General features: G+C 55.1%; 1 pseudogene; it reads right to left on the bottom strand.

Annotated features, from left to right (window-relative positions):
* Nucleotides 1-3,628: 3,628 nt before the first annotated feature.
* On the bottom strand, nucleotides 3,629-3,819 carry LOC123615720 (small nucleolar RNA U3; annotated as a pseudogene).
* Nucleotides 3,820-14,092: the final 10,273 nt, after the last annotated feature.

Below are 14,092 nucleotides of genomic sequence, written 5' to 3'. Positions count from 1 at the left end.
TTGTTAATAATGCAAATTTCCTCCCCATACCTACTGAATCAGAAACTCTGGGAGTGGAGGTCAGACCAAGTCTTTCAGGCGATTTTGATGCCAGCTAAAGTTTGAAGCTGCTATTCTATGGGGCCTAAGTCCTCATTCCTGGGGTAATGTAGAATATATAGAAAAAAATGATTATTTGGGTCCATCTGGGTGAATAGGAACCAGACCACCCTGGACCAATACCTACAACATCGGTTTCTCCCCCTACAACATCTTCACTCTCATCCCTCAGCCATTGTAGTTCTGGCCATAGCCAGGTGGTGGCGCCAGAGCCTCAGGCTCCACTCTGGCTTCCAGAAACAGAGACCCTGGAAGAATTGTCCCCTTCCCCAGCACCTTCTTCCTGCTGGGAGCTTCAGCTCCATGGCCTGCCTACTGGTAAAGGTTTTGTAGAGTGACCTTCATCAGAGAGAGGGGCACTGAGATTGGCACACCTAAGGTGAGGGCCAACCCCCTCTTCCTGGAGGTTAGGAAGGTGGGCTAAAGGAGCCCCCTAAGTCAGAGAGAAGTCAGGGATGTCTGGCCTGTGGAACCCAGGCAGGTGGCTCTGGCCACACCACCATTAACTCTCTGCCTTCCCCGCCCAGCCTAATGCGAGGTCTCAGGTGCCGCTTCTCTGCCAATGGGTGGGGGAAGCCTAGAGATACCCCAGAACCCAGACAGCACCCCAGGGTTGGGGGTCTTCACAGCTGACAGCCAAGCAGGATGGGAGCAGGGGGCCCATGGCAGAGGGGAGGCATGGATGGAGCTCTTACCAGTCGCTAGCTTCACGTCTCCCGGGTTGGGGGCTCTCTGGGCCCCTGTCCTGCTTTGTGGGTCTTGGCCAGAGGAAGAGCCCACACCTCGCTCCTGGTCCTGGTGGAGCTCGCAGATGGGGGTCAGGAGCCCCAGCAGGCTAACTCCCACTCAGGCTCCAAGCCTGGGCCTGGTTCCAAGAGGACCCAAGGCTGAGCACAGTCTTGCCCCCATCTGCTCCCCTGCCATCTTCCCTATTTGAGGGGAGACTGAGACCCCCAAATCCCACTTGGAGTCACAATTCCACTTAGATCTACCATATCTAGGCCTCTGCTCCAGGAATCTGCCCATGCCCCCCCCATCTCCAAGGGTCCCACCCAATGCCCACCCCACCCCAAAGGACCACCCTCTCCCTCTCGGCCATGCCCTCTTCTCCCAGGAGCCCAGATGTGGAGCTGTCCTCCTCTGAGGCTCTGCCTCTGTCCTTAGGAGGCTGGGGCCAGGCCAGCTGTTTTCCCCAGGCAGCCAGCTGTTTTGCCCATCAGGAAGCAGCCCTGGCTGCTCTGCTAAAATCTCTTGCTGCGTTGCTGCGGCTGGGCTGCAGCGTGGCAGCCCTGCTGGGCCAGGGCCTGGGAGCTGTTAACTCCTCTGGGCCCAGGCAGCCCCTTCCCCTCCCAGCCTCATCCCGTCTGCCTTCCTCCGACCTGCAGGGGTAGCCTGTCACAGGACTTCTAGAGACCCCAAGAAGAACAAGTATTGCTGTCCCCACCCTCCATGCAACAACTGCTAACCCACAGCCCCTCCCCTCAACAGAGCCTTGTCCTCAGGTGACCCCAGGTGAGAGGAAGGTTCAAAGGGATAAATGTTACCACATTCAGAATAATAATAGTAATAGCTATCATTAACTGTCTGCTGCATGCCAGGCATCATGCTAAGCACTTTAAATGGATTCTCTAATTTTCACCATAGTCCTGTGAAGTAGGGAATACCTTCATTTTATAAATGAGAATAGTGAGGCAGGTTAAAGCTAAGTCACTTGCCAAAGCCCACCCAGAATTGGGGTTTGAAACCCAGATTGGGCTGCCTGCCTCTCTCTGGCCAGCCCTGGTAACTCCAAAATCCCTGTGGGTGCTGCTGTTTAAGTTTCCCCAACCTTCTCACCCCAGGTTTGCTTTCTCTGGTCTGGGCCTCAGTAGCGCCATCTGTGAAATGGGAAGCTGGCGGATGGAATTAACACCACCACCCACTCCGTTCTGTAGGCTGAGTCTGGAGTGGTGCCAGGCTCTGTGCTCAGCACCTTCCAAGTATTTATTAGCAGATCATTCCTCTCAGTGGCGGCGGTCAGCCTGGGCTAGGATCCCAGCATTGCTGCTTCCCGGCAGCCTGGCTTTGGGCAAGTGACTTTACCTCTTAAAATCTCAGTATCCAAAGCTGGAAAATGGATATAAGAACAATATCTACCGTGTCCTTGATTTTGTTGTGAAAAGGATGAGATAATTCGGGCAAAGTGGTGAGCCCGGTATCCAACACAGAGGAAGTGGGTGGGAACTGTTACTCCTTACTATTATGACTATTAACCACAATCTGGAAGGACCTGAGTGGCCCACCCACCCCTGTGTGCCCCCGTGCCCAGCACGGAGCTGGGACATAGAAGGGCACTGTCATTTCTTGTAAGTGAATGAACTGTGGTCGGGGACAGCAGGCTGTGAGAGGGGGCACACCCGGCCCAGATCACACAGTTATGGGGGGAGAGCAGTGGGAATCCCGACGCACCCTGCTCTTGACTCTTCCTGAGGTCGGAACCTGGTCTGTCGGGAAGGGGAGGCGAGATGAGGGAACAGGGACAATCCCAGGGCTGAGCAGCCCAGAAGGTGACTGGGCCATGGCTGGGTGGGATCTCAGGGTCTGGGAACGACCCCTTAGGATGCAGTGACCCGTACTCTCCCCCTTTGTCCCCTCCCCCCTGCCCACCATGGGTCAGCTCCCTGGTCCCAGCCTAGACATCTGGAACTGGGGCAGACAAAGGGCTGAGAGGAGGGACAATAACCTTCTGTCCATTTTCAGAAGTCGGGACGGGCCTGGCCAGGGCTGGGGGCCGGAGCCCCGGCAAGGCGGTGCCAGGCCCCCCGCGGGCAGCGGACAATGTTGGCAGTGATGGAGAGGAGCCATTTCAAAGCGTTTTGTTCCTGCTGACCCCCTCCCCCCAACATCTCGCCCCAGCTCGGGGTGAGGCCCCAGCCCCACCCCCAGCCACCCAGGCCCCTGCTCCAGGCGGCTTGGGGACCGGCCACATTCTTGACCTCAGGGGAAAAGTTTAGACTCTTTGCGCCCTGGGCAACAATAACAGTGTCACAGAACTGATTTAGGAGCAGCACTTACCATCACAAAGCAGCAGACAAAGAGCCAGGGCTGAGAACGCCGGGCCTCTGCGCCTACTCCTTCAACCGCTGCTCACTTCTCTCCTGGCCCCTGCCTGGCAGGACTGGGTGCCAGGGCCCAACCCTGGGCACATGGCCCAAGAACTTGAGGTGGGAAGGAGCGAAGGAGAAGAGATGGGGGGCCCAACCAGGATGAGGGGACCTGAGAGCTTTTCTGCTGTGTGACCCCGAGAAAGTCCTGGGCCTCAGTTTCTCTACCTGTAATAAGGAGGCTAAAGTATAAGGCTGAAAGCAGGAGGCTCTGATCCCGCAGGCAGAAGGGTTTCAGTGATGACGCCGATGATGGTGATGGTGAGGATTTACTTCATTTTCAGCACTTCACAGGTTTCACAGGTACCAGGTACTGTGATCACGGACCCCTTTCTGACTTAACCTCCCCATTTTTCTTCTTCTTTTTTTCTTTTTAAATGATGGAGAGCACTCAGGCAGCATCCTCTCCCTCTCACTCTCCCAGAAGAAGAGAAGGACGATTATCAAAGGCAAATGGTAGTTGCAGAAGCAAAACCAAGAGCGAGTTTCACACTCAGAAGGGAACCCCTCATTTCCTCCTTATGGTTTCCAGTAACTTGGAACAAACTATAGAAATGATTCCTGAAAGTAGAGTTTTTCTTCCCCTTTTATCATTTAATCCTCATCAATCTCACAAAGCGGGTATATCATTCATCTTAGTTTACAGTTCATAACTGAGGCTCAGAGAGGCTGAGTCACTTGTCCAGGGTCACACAGCTTGGAGGTGTGGAGTCAAGACCAGAGGGAAGTCTGGTTCTCTTCTAATCATACTGCAGGGGGAAGGAGAGAGGGACAATGAGGCAGCTGGACCCTGGTGAATCCTGGGTGGGAGGGCCCCTCCTCCCAGCCAGAAGGCTATGAATAAATAAATGTCTGATTATCCCCAGAGGGAAATTCCACCCTTGGAGCAGGTGCCTTTAAAAACTAGATTGATTCTTGTCTGTGAGCAGAGGTTGGCCTGGGCAGACACCCAGATGCAGGGGATTGGACACAATGACCACTAGAGGAGGCCTCCTAGGAATTAGGAGAACATTTAAGGGCTCAGGGCTCTGGAACTGTGAGTTCAAATCCTAGCTCTGATTTTCCTGGCAGTACGTCCATGGACAAGTCACTTCAATTCTCTGTGCCTCAGTTTTCCAATCTGTAAAACCGAACCCACCATGTAGGAGTGTGGTGACCATTCAGCGGAGTACATGGAACGCCTTAGAGTAGCACCTGACTTAGTAAGGGCTGCACGTTTCTATTTGGCAAGGTCCTCCCAGCTTGAGCCCACAGCCAGGACACTTCAAGGTGGGCACTGCGGGGACACTGGCATGCAGTCAGCTGTTGGCCTTGCTTTCCAAGGTGTGGTTGGGCTTTGATTACAGTATGAGGGACTATGGCTAGACACTGAGATCTAAGGGGGTCCTATTCTCTGGGATCTGTAAGACAAAGGCCAACCATGGCTTCTCAGGGACCATCAGAAGAGACTGTGGCCAAGAGTTGCTTGGCCCTAGGCATGGTGCCTAGAGAGAGGATAGAAAGGGACAGAGGCACTGGGTGGTGCTGTCCAGAGCCTGCCCCTCCTCCCATCCCTTAAATCCAGAGGGACCAAACTGTATGTGGAGAGGGAAGAAGAGGTGGCCGAGCCTGGCGTCCACAGCACAAACAGCACTGCCCTCGGCATTGTAAGGGGGACTGGTGGGTTTGAGTTCCAGCTCAACCAACTTGCTGGGTCACCCAGGATGAGTTGCTACCTCTCTCTGAGCTTGTGCCAGAAATCTTTAGAATCCAAAATGTTCAAAGGTGACCACGACAGGAGCCTCTGTGATTCCGCAGGTCTAGTCAGAAAGCTGGCTTGAAATCCAGAAGTCCTGCTCCCCAGACTCCAGCACCTCCTGTCCCCCTCCATCCCCGGACTTCACCTCCAGCTCCTCTACTCATCCCTTTGGCTCCTCTCACCAACCTACCAGTGCCACATACGCCGCAGGGAGTGAGACAGTCCAACAGAAAATGTCACAGATTTCTGGGGATGCATAGGGTGCGTGGGGTTCCCAGGAGCCCAAACAAGGACAGCTTCCCTGATCCCTCACTGCCTGGCTGTGGGGCTAGAGGAGCACTCACCTGGGCAGAGCATTGTGGGGTCTCCTCGGCCTGGGAAGTGGATGGCACTGCTGGGGCCGTCTCTGGTATTAGGTGACTTCCCCACCCAGTTCCTGCTGCTGAGGAGGGCTGGTCAGGCAGGCCCTCAGGTGCCAGACGGCCCTTCCCGGGCACAGATTTTCCTGGCATCTGCTGGGCAGGAAGGGCACTGGCTGGGGGTTGGGCAGTGGGGCAGGGGAAGATTCGGATGAAGGTGTCTCCTAGAGGGCTTGTCCCCAGTCCCTAAACCCACTCCCTTTCTGGACACTGTGGCCAAGGGTCCAGGAAGCCATGGGCCCTCAGGAACCAGGAAAGGGTTGATCAGGGGAGGCTGAGATGAGTCCAGGCCCCTGCCCCATCCTGTCCCCCACTCCCCCCAGCAGGCCAGCACAGCCCAGGCTGAGGTGTTTGCTTTTCCTGTCTCCACACTGACTCCATTCAGAGCGGTCTTTCTCCACCCCCGGCCAGCAGCCAGCGAGCCAGGGCACCAGGGAGAGAGATCACCGCCCCCACCCTCCCGCCTTTGCAACCCTTTTCTGCCATCTTCACTTCAGGAACATCAGCCTCAAGGGCTTCCTAGTTTTGGGGGGGCTGAGGCAGAGGGGGCCCACCCCAGAGGAAAAGAGGGAAAGTGAATGGAGAAGCGGGACATGCAGTGAGGTCAGGAAAGAAGAGAAGAGGACAGGGTTGTAGGGGGCCTGGCAGGAGGGCAGGGCTCCTAATGGAGGAGGCCAGGGCAGAGGAGGGGGGCACAGAACTTGAGCCACAGGGCGGCGGGCTGGCAGGGGAGGCAGGGAATGCCTTTACGGGCTGACCCGGGGCCTCATACCTGGCTCTGTGCAGTCCAGGTGGCCAGGGCCTGAGGCAGACCCTGAGGCTAGGAGCTCCTGACTCCACCGGAAGAGCAGCCTCCTCCTCATCCCTGGGCCAGGGGCCCAGGCGGGCCTGTGACCTGGTCTGGGGACAGGGGAAGGAGGAGGGTGAAAAGTTTCCCCAAGTCAGAAGGCCATGGGGGAGGCATCTCAGGGGGTCCTGCTCTTTGCTCTCTCTGACTGTCACGTTGGTACATAAAGGGGGTAGAAAGGTCAGATGTGGCTTTTCAGGCCCATGGGAAAAACTCTGCCCATTTCCCTAATCCATATTTATTGGTGTGAGACACTGGGGTGGGAGGAAGCCCCCCACCCCTACCCGTCTCCCGGCCAGGCCAGGTTAGCTCTAAGAACAGGCTCCATGTCACCCAAATCCTACTCTTTGTCTCCAGATTGGCTCCAGAGTCCTCCCCCTTCCCTCCTCCCCTTTGCTCCCCCCACCCCCCTTTGGGGTTGCCAAGCAACCATGGAAGGGTAGCCGAGATATTTTCTTTATTACAAGCAAAAGCAAGACGGCATCATGGCCCCAAGAGGGGAGCAGGGTTGGGGTCGGAGAGGGAGTCCTGTGCTCTGGAGGACCTCAGTCTGCTCATGGGCACGGGCAGTGGGGAGCCAGTGCCTTAGAGTCCAAGAGAAGGGCGAAGATGGAAGAGAGTGGTGGTGGTGGTGATGGGGTGAGAGGGCGGGGGCACCAACGTTGATCCAGTCAACATAACGCGAAAATCAGCAGCAGTGCTCAGAGCCCCGGGCTGGAATCCCTTACCTGTCACCCACCAGCTGTGCGTTCTGGGCCAACTCACTTCCTTTCTCTGGGCCTAAGTCTCCTCCTGGATAAAATGGGAATAATAACTGTATTATCTCATTTAATGCTCACATTAACCCCATGAGCCATTTATCTTTCCCATTTTACTGGTTAGGAACCTAAGGCTCGCCAGAGATGTGAAGTGATGCATCTTGCAGGTGAGTGGCAGATTCTTGAGCGCTAACTATTCTCTCAGTAACAGCTTTATTGAGATGTAATTCACATACCATACAATTCGCCCATTTTAAATGTATAATTTAATGGTTTTTCAGTGTAGTCAGACTTGTGCAACCATCGCCACAATCAACTTTCGAACATTTACATCATCCCAAAAAGAAACCCCACACCCATTAGTTTTCACTCCCTACTCCCCTCAACTTCTCCTCTCTCCAGCCCTAGGCAATCACTAATCTGCTTTCTGTCTCTATAGATTTGCCAATTGTGAATATTTCAATATTCAGTATTTCAACATTTCAACTGGAACCAGACAATATGTCTGAGTCCCAACTCTTAACTTCCAATGGCTCCGACATTACCAGGTGCTGGACAAACAATTAGAGGTGTCAGATGGTGGTGTGGGTAAGAACATGGCCTTTGCTGATAGCCAGACTTGGATCTAGAACCTGGGCTCTGTAACTGGGGGAGTTACTTCCTCTCTCTGGGCCTCGGGTTCCTGGTTGTACAATACGGACAGTAATGGCATCCTCACAAAGCCTGTAGTGACCCATGAGAAGGGCTTAGAACTTATTATATGGTCATTTTTAAGTGGATTACAATGATCCGTGCATCTGTCCATCTATTTGTCCCTTTACCCAGGCATTTAATAAAAATTAGCACCTTCTAAGGGTCAGGCATTATTCTAGATGCTGGGAATACAGCAACAAACAGGACACGATCCTTGTCCTCACAGGGCTTACGTGCTAGTGCAGAGACAAATTCAATGGTGGGAAAATAACAGGCTTTCCGAGAGGGATCCGTGTACTGAGGACAACAGCACAGCATGATGGGATGAAGCATCCCAGGTGCGGGGAGGTGGTTACCTTAGTTTGGAAGGCTTCCCCGCCCTGCTCTCACTCATCTCATGGAGAGGAAGATCTTTTGTAAACTGAAACCTACTATGTAGGGTGGAGGGGTTCTGATGATCCCCTCTGAGTGAGGACAGTGACCTGGCTTTGTCATCTTCTGAGATCGGGGATGTGTCAGGTTGCTAATTCATTTCCAAGGCAGGCCAGTCAGCCAGTCACCACGTAAGAGCACTGACTACTCTTACAGAACTCTGCATGAATGGGGGACTGGCAGCCTGGGGGAGGAGGCAAGGACCTGGCCTAAGGGGGCACGCTGAGTCTTAGCAGGGCTCTTTCCTCTGTCCCAGGCCACAGTGAATCCTAGATTGATGGGAACAGGACTCTAGGGACTGGAAATATCTAGAACAGAGATGCAGCTTGACCAACCTGACCTGTGACCACAGTTGTTCCCTGGGTACCTGCCTGCCAGCTTGGTTCTTGAGCCTACCTCTGAAGCACAGAATCCAGGCTGCAGCAGGAAGGAAGCCCCCCTTTAGTGAGACTCACAGCAACACCTCCAGCTCCACACTGAGAACCCTAGCTGAGTGGCTACACTATGTACCCACAGTCAATTCTTTATTCATTTTAGCCTTCATTCAATCGTCCTATCTGTTTTTTATCCATCTGTCCATCCACCCATTCATTTAATTATTACTCCTATAAAGCATTCATGGATTGATTCATTTGTTCAACAGACGTGTACTGAGCATATCCTTTGTGCTGGGTGCAGCGTTTGGTCTAGTCCTTGATCCAATGCCAGTCCTGGTAGGAAGGGCATGCCTAACTGGCAGTGTGGGTAACTTTGCCACCTTCCTGAGAGCTGGTCTGACTCAATAAGGGAGAAGGGAGAAAACAGGGGCTAGGAGGAGTTGAGCGCATGCCTGAGCCTGAAGATGTATCTGTTTGTGTGTGTGTGTGTTTGTGTGTGTGTGTTGAAAGATAATGATAAAACCTGACTGCAAGCAAATGCAAGGTGTGTTTGGCCCTTCCCAACACCACAACCACCTAACCATCTCTAGGGAGGCAGGGATAATGGCCCCATTTCACAGAGGCAACAACTAAGGTTCAGTCTGTTGGAATCACTTGCCTGGAAGCCCAAGGTAATGTTGCTCTGCCAGCCGCTTTCTTCCCTGTTGGAATGAATCGCTTAGTCTTTTATAATCCCAGAGAATGTTGTTAATATTTCAGTTAAAGTGTTTTCCTGTGGCTCTGCTCCTTTCACTGGGGCTGGCTCTTTTCACTGTGTGTCTGTCTGTCCACTTGTCCACTGGATGGATACTTCTGGACAGGCAACATCAGACTCTGTTCATCTTTCTCTTCTCCTACCCCCAGCCTCCAGCATCCACATACAACACCACAGGTGCTCCCTCAGTGTTACTCACTGCCAAGTGCCTTGTCTGACTGAGGTCACTCGAATGGTCAAGAAAAGAGTTTGGGACTCTGCCATTACCTAAGCCCAGGCCACTGGCAGCTCTCGCCTGCAAACAGGCAGTAGCCTAATTGGTCTCCGTCCTCAACCAGCTCTCCCCTATTCTGCCCCCGCACTGGCCCCCACCCCCATTCTCTACACTCTAGCGCCAGCAAACCTTTAAAAATGTAAATCTGAACTTGTCAGGTCTTTCAGGATCCCCACTGCGTTTAGGATAAAATCACAAATTCTCCCAGTGTCCTACAGGGCCTGGCAGGGTCAAGCTCAGCTCCAACTCCACCTCCCCTTCGTGCTCCAGCCACGCCAGATCTCTTTCTTTCTACGAACTCACCAAGTTCTTTTTCGCTTGTTAGCTTTGGCGGTGCTGTTCCCTCCACCTGGAACAGTGCCCGCCTCAGCGCCCCGCCCGCCTTCACCTCACCCTCTGCTCCTCGCTCCTTGGGTGGGCGGCTCTCCCTCCCTGGTGGTCTGCCTCTGCTGTGCATCCCCTTTGGGCACATCTGCCCATGGCCATCTCCAACTAGCACACAGTAGACATACTATAAATACCTGTTCAGTGACTAGCGGGAGGACCCTTCTAGGCTCCTCAGTTTCCCTGAGGGTGCCCAGGACTGAAGGCTTTAAGTAGCTCCTCCTGACCCGCTGGTGCGGAGACTACTCTTGCCCTCTCCATCGAGGTTGTGTTTCTGCCAGGCTGGGGTGGGACTGGGACTGGATTATAATTTATAAACAGACACAGGGTGCCCCCTGAGTTTCACCGTTTTGGATGTGCATTTATGCCAGTCCCCTCCATATCTGCTAAGTAAAGGCTGGGAATCTATAGTGTGCAGTGGGTTCTAGCTCTGGCTCCCCCACCTGCCAACTGGGGACTAGGGACTTAACTGCCACCAATCTCAGTTTTTCTTCACCTGTAAAATGGGGCTGACAATAGTGCTTACTTCCCAGGGTTGTTGTGAGGAGTCAAGAGGTTCCTACCTTTAAGGCGCTTAGTGCTTGGTATATAAGGCACTTGTCATGGTTACTATTATTATTATTAGATGGCGCATTACCAGGAGATGGGACCTGATTAGTTAGGCTCTCTCTCTATAAAGCCTCAACTTCAAGTATTGCTCCCCAGAAGCCATATCTTTTCATAACTTTCATAAGAAACTCCAAGAAGTTTACATGGCTCATTTTTAAGTCTCTGATGGATATTCAATGCCTGGTTGTGCGGAGGGCACTATTCTAGGCTCTGGAGGCAGTAAGATCAGTAAGACCCACTTCCTGTCCAAGAGAGGAAAACAGACCAAAAGAATCACAGTTCAGGGGGGGCTTGTGTTGGTAACCCACAGACTGAGGAGAGAAGAGGATTTCAGGACAGGGGCAGGAATGCTTTGGGCGTCTGGGAAACCCTGAGGTAAATGGAGACCAGAATGTATGGGAAGAATGACCACCCAGTTCCTTTCACGGTGTGATTCATTGGGAGATAGGCTGAGTGAGCTCTGCGGGTGAAAACTGGGTATGCATCCCTCAGTGGACTGAGAACCTTCTCTGCACCAGACCTGGCTGGGGTCAGGTGGGGTGGGGACATATCAGACCTAGACAGAGCCTCTGCCTCCTGGACCAGTGGGCTGTCCAGTGGAAGGGACAATGACAAGACAAGAATTAATAGATTCCATGTTCCTCTCACACCCTCCTGCTGCCCCCACCCCCACAACCCTGCTAAAGCTGAGATATCCAGGAGCCTGCAGGAGGTATCCTGGGAATAAGCCCTTGTCCTTGGTCAGGGAGAGGGCAGACTCCAGATCCCCAGTGGGGGTGTGGTCTCTGGAGATGGCATCTTCAGCCTGGGGGTTGGGACTGCATCCCCTCCTCCCTTGTCCTGCAGCATAGCCTTTTAAGGGGGTGACCCTCTGACCTCTAGACTGTTCCCCCTCACCCTCTAGCTAGAAGCCCCTGGGGTAGGAGCTTAAGGCAGGGGGGCTCCAAAGAACTCAGGTTCAAAGACAGATGGGAGGCCAGGGTTGAGTCTTAAAAGACTCTGAAGTCCCCTGGGCACTCTTGGGGAGTTCTGCCAAGGCCAGGGGCCTGAGTTAGGTCCATGGGAGTGCAGGGCCGGGATGCGGGTGCCTGGCCCAGGAAGAGGGAGGGGGCGATGGGCAAAGGGTTCAGGCTAGAGAGCAGGCGGGGCATAGGGAGTCTAGGATGCAGGGTGGGGGTGGGAGGGCGAGGGGTCCGGCCTGTGCAGGGGGGGTGGCCCCCTGGGAGGGGCACGCTATGTCTTTAAGAGCTGCCTGAGCGCAGGTTGCAGCTGCCTGGCCAGCCCGAGAGACAGCGGAGATTCATTACCCGCCGACACAATGACCATTGATGGCCCCGTGGCGTTATTCAAATCCAGTACCAATTGCAGCCGAGCCCCTTTCTCCGCGCCAGGCCCGTATTGTTGGAGCGGCCCACTAAAAGCCCGCCCCGGCCCCAAGCCGCCAGAGGCGCCCGCTCGGGCTCAGCCCTGCGCCTCGCCTCGCCAGCCCGCCGGCTCCCAGCCCGGCTCCCCGGGCGCTGCAGGTGACCCGGCGGCGCATTCCAGCGCTCCCCGCCGTCCCAGCCACCGCCGCCACCGCTACCGCCGGCGCCCCGGCCGCGACTCAGCCACAGAGAAGCAGAGAGCGCCCAAGCCGGTGCGTGCGCGGGGCTGGGCGGGGGCGGGGGACCCACGACTCCAGCAGCCCGGACCCTGGGTTCGGAAATGCGACCCCGCCTTGGGCCCCTGTTTTCCGGAAACCCGGCGAACCTGGGGAGCCCAGGCTGGGGGCGGGGAGAGGGGAGTCAGGGTTCCCCGGGCCTGGCAGAGATTTCCCCGACCTGGGCTGCGCAGACCAACGCGGGCTATTCTAGGGACCCCGGGCCGCGATCGAAGGAGACACACGCCAGGGGCGATGGGGATCCCCACGCAGGGTCGGGATCCGCGTGCTTGCTCGTCCACCTTACCGGGATGGGCCGCGACTGCCGAGCGTCTGCGAGGTACGCGCAGCTCCGGAGATCTGGTCCGCTGCTTTTAAGGAGCGAAGCGGAGCCCCGCAGGATATCGGGGCCCTGAACTCGGGGGCTTCGCCACTGATTGTCCAAACGCAATTCTTGTACGAGTCTGCGGCCAACCGAGAATTGTGGCTGGACATCTGTGGCTGAGCTCTGGGCGCAACAGGGGCGGGAGCCACAGGGACCGAGCTCACCGCGGGCAAGACCCCTTGGGGTGGCTGCTGGCTGGCCCCAGCGCGATGGTCGCGGCCCGGCCGTGCGCGCAAAGGAGGGACACCGGTCCCTGCTACCAGCGCCGCCATCCTCCTCGTCGTCGTCCTCTTCGTTCTCCTCCTCCTCTGCGGGTGACCAGTCCCGGCTGGCGGGGTCCTCCAGTCGATCGCGTCGTTTTTCCGTTTTTCAAATTTCGGCCGGGAACGAAGCTGGCATGCCGCGGCGGGGCTCAAATGTGGTCCGGGTAGCTCGCCCTCGGCCGGAGCCGCAGGAAGTCGGGGGCGAAAGAAGATGCCGGCGGACTACGCTTGCTAACTCGTTTTGAATTTGGTTCTAATCTATCTTTCCCCACCAATACCCCCAAAACAAAAAATGCCTAAACCGATCCCTAAACCCCAAATAGATCGACCCCTCCAGCCAGCCCATCCTGACAGATGGACGGGCTGAGCTCCCCCAACCGCAGCCGGAGTCGGGAAGCGTCGGGAATGATGCGCTCCGGCCGGGCAATCACCTTGGCTTTGGAAACAGAATTTGGACAAACGAATCCTTTTCATTAAAGACAAATCTTCGGAGATAGTGGGGTTTATTTATTCGTTTATTTCCTCAAAAGTGGGTTCAGGAGTTGCTGGGGGGGGCAGTTGGGGGTTGTTGGGGCTGAGCCTGGATCACCTATCCCTGACCCCTTTTGCACTCAAGCTTAAAATGGCCCAAAATGCTGTGGAGTGTGGCCCTGGCCAATTTCAGCTGTGATGCTGGGATCTCTTGTTGCCGTGGAGAACCTGGTTTCCCCAGGTGTCCTCCTGCCCTACTCCTCAGCATTAATTGTGGAGGAAAGGGTAACCCGTTTCTACCCCTCCTCTCCCCAGTGCAGGCAGGAAAGGATTCCTATCGCCCAGTTTCCAGGACTTGGATCCCAGGTGGGGTAACAGGGCACTATGAAGCTCAGCTGGGCTGGGGGAGGAAGGCACTACCAGGTCACAAGAATCAGGGGACAGACTGATCCTTAAAGTGAGGCTGTCGCTTGCCCTGTTCCTTAACATGGAGAACCTGACTTCAGCACCTAGTGCAGGCTGGTCATACAGCCCCTCTAGATAGCACCTGGACCCACACTGGCCTTAATTTGCACCCATAACCTCAACATGGCCACCCCCACCCACACACATACCCCAGAGGCCTCCATCTGCAGTGGGGCTGGAGAGAAGCTCACCAGCCAGGGGGTTACCTGTCTTTGAGAACGATGTGCACACCTCTCCCAACCCCCCCAACACTAGGACAACCATTTGGCACTTTTATCTCCACAGAGTGAGATAAATTCCACCTTGAATTATTGACATTTAATGAAAAGCCACGTTTTGGGC

Source organism: Camelus bactrianus, chromosome 4, assembly GCF_048773025.1.
Source record: "Camelus bactrianus isolate YW-2024 breed Bactrian camel chromosome 4, ASM4877302v1, whole genome shotgun sequence".
NCBI lineage: Eukaryota > Metazoa > Chordata > Mammalia > Artiodactyla > Camelidae > Camelus > Camelus bactrianus.
This window is presented reverse-complemented; position numbering and strand designations above follow the sequence as displayed.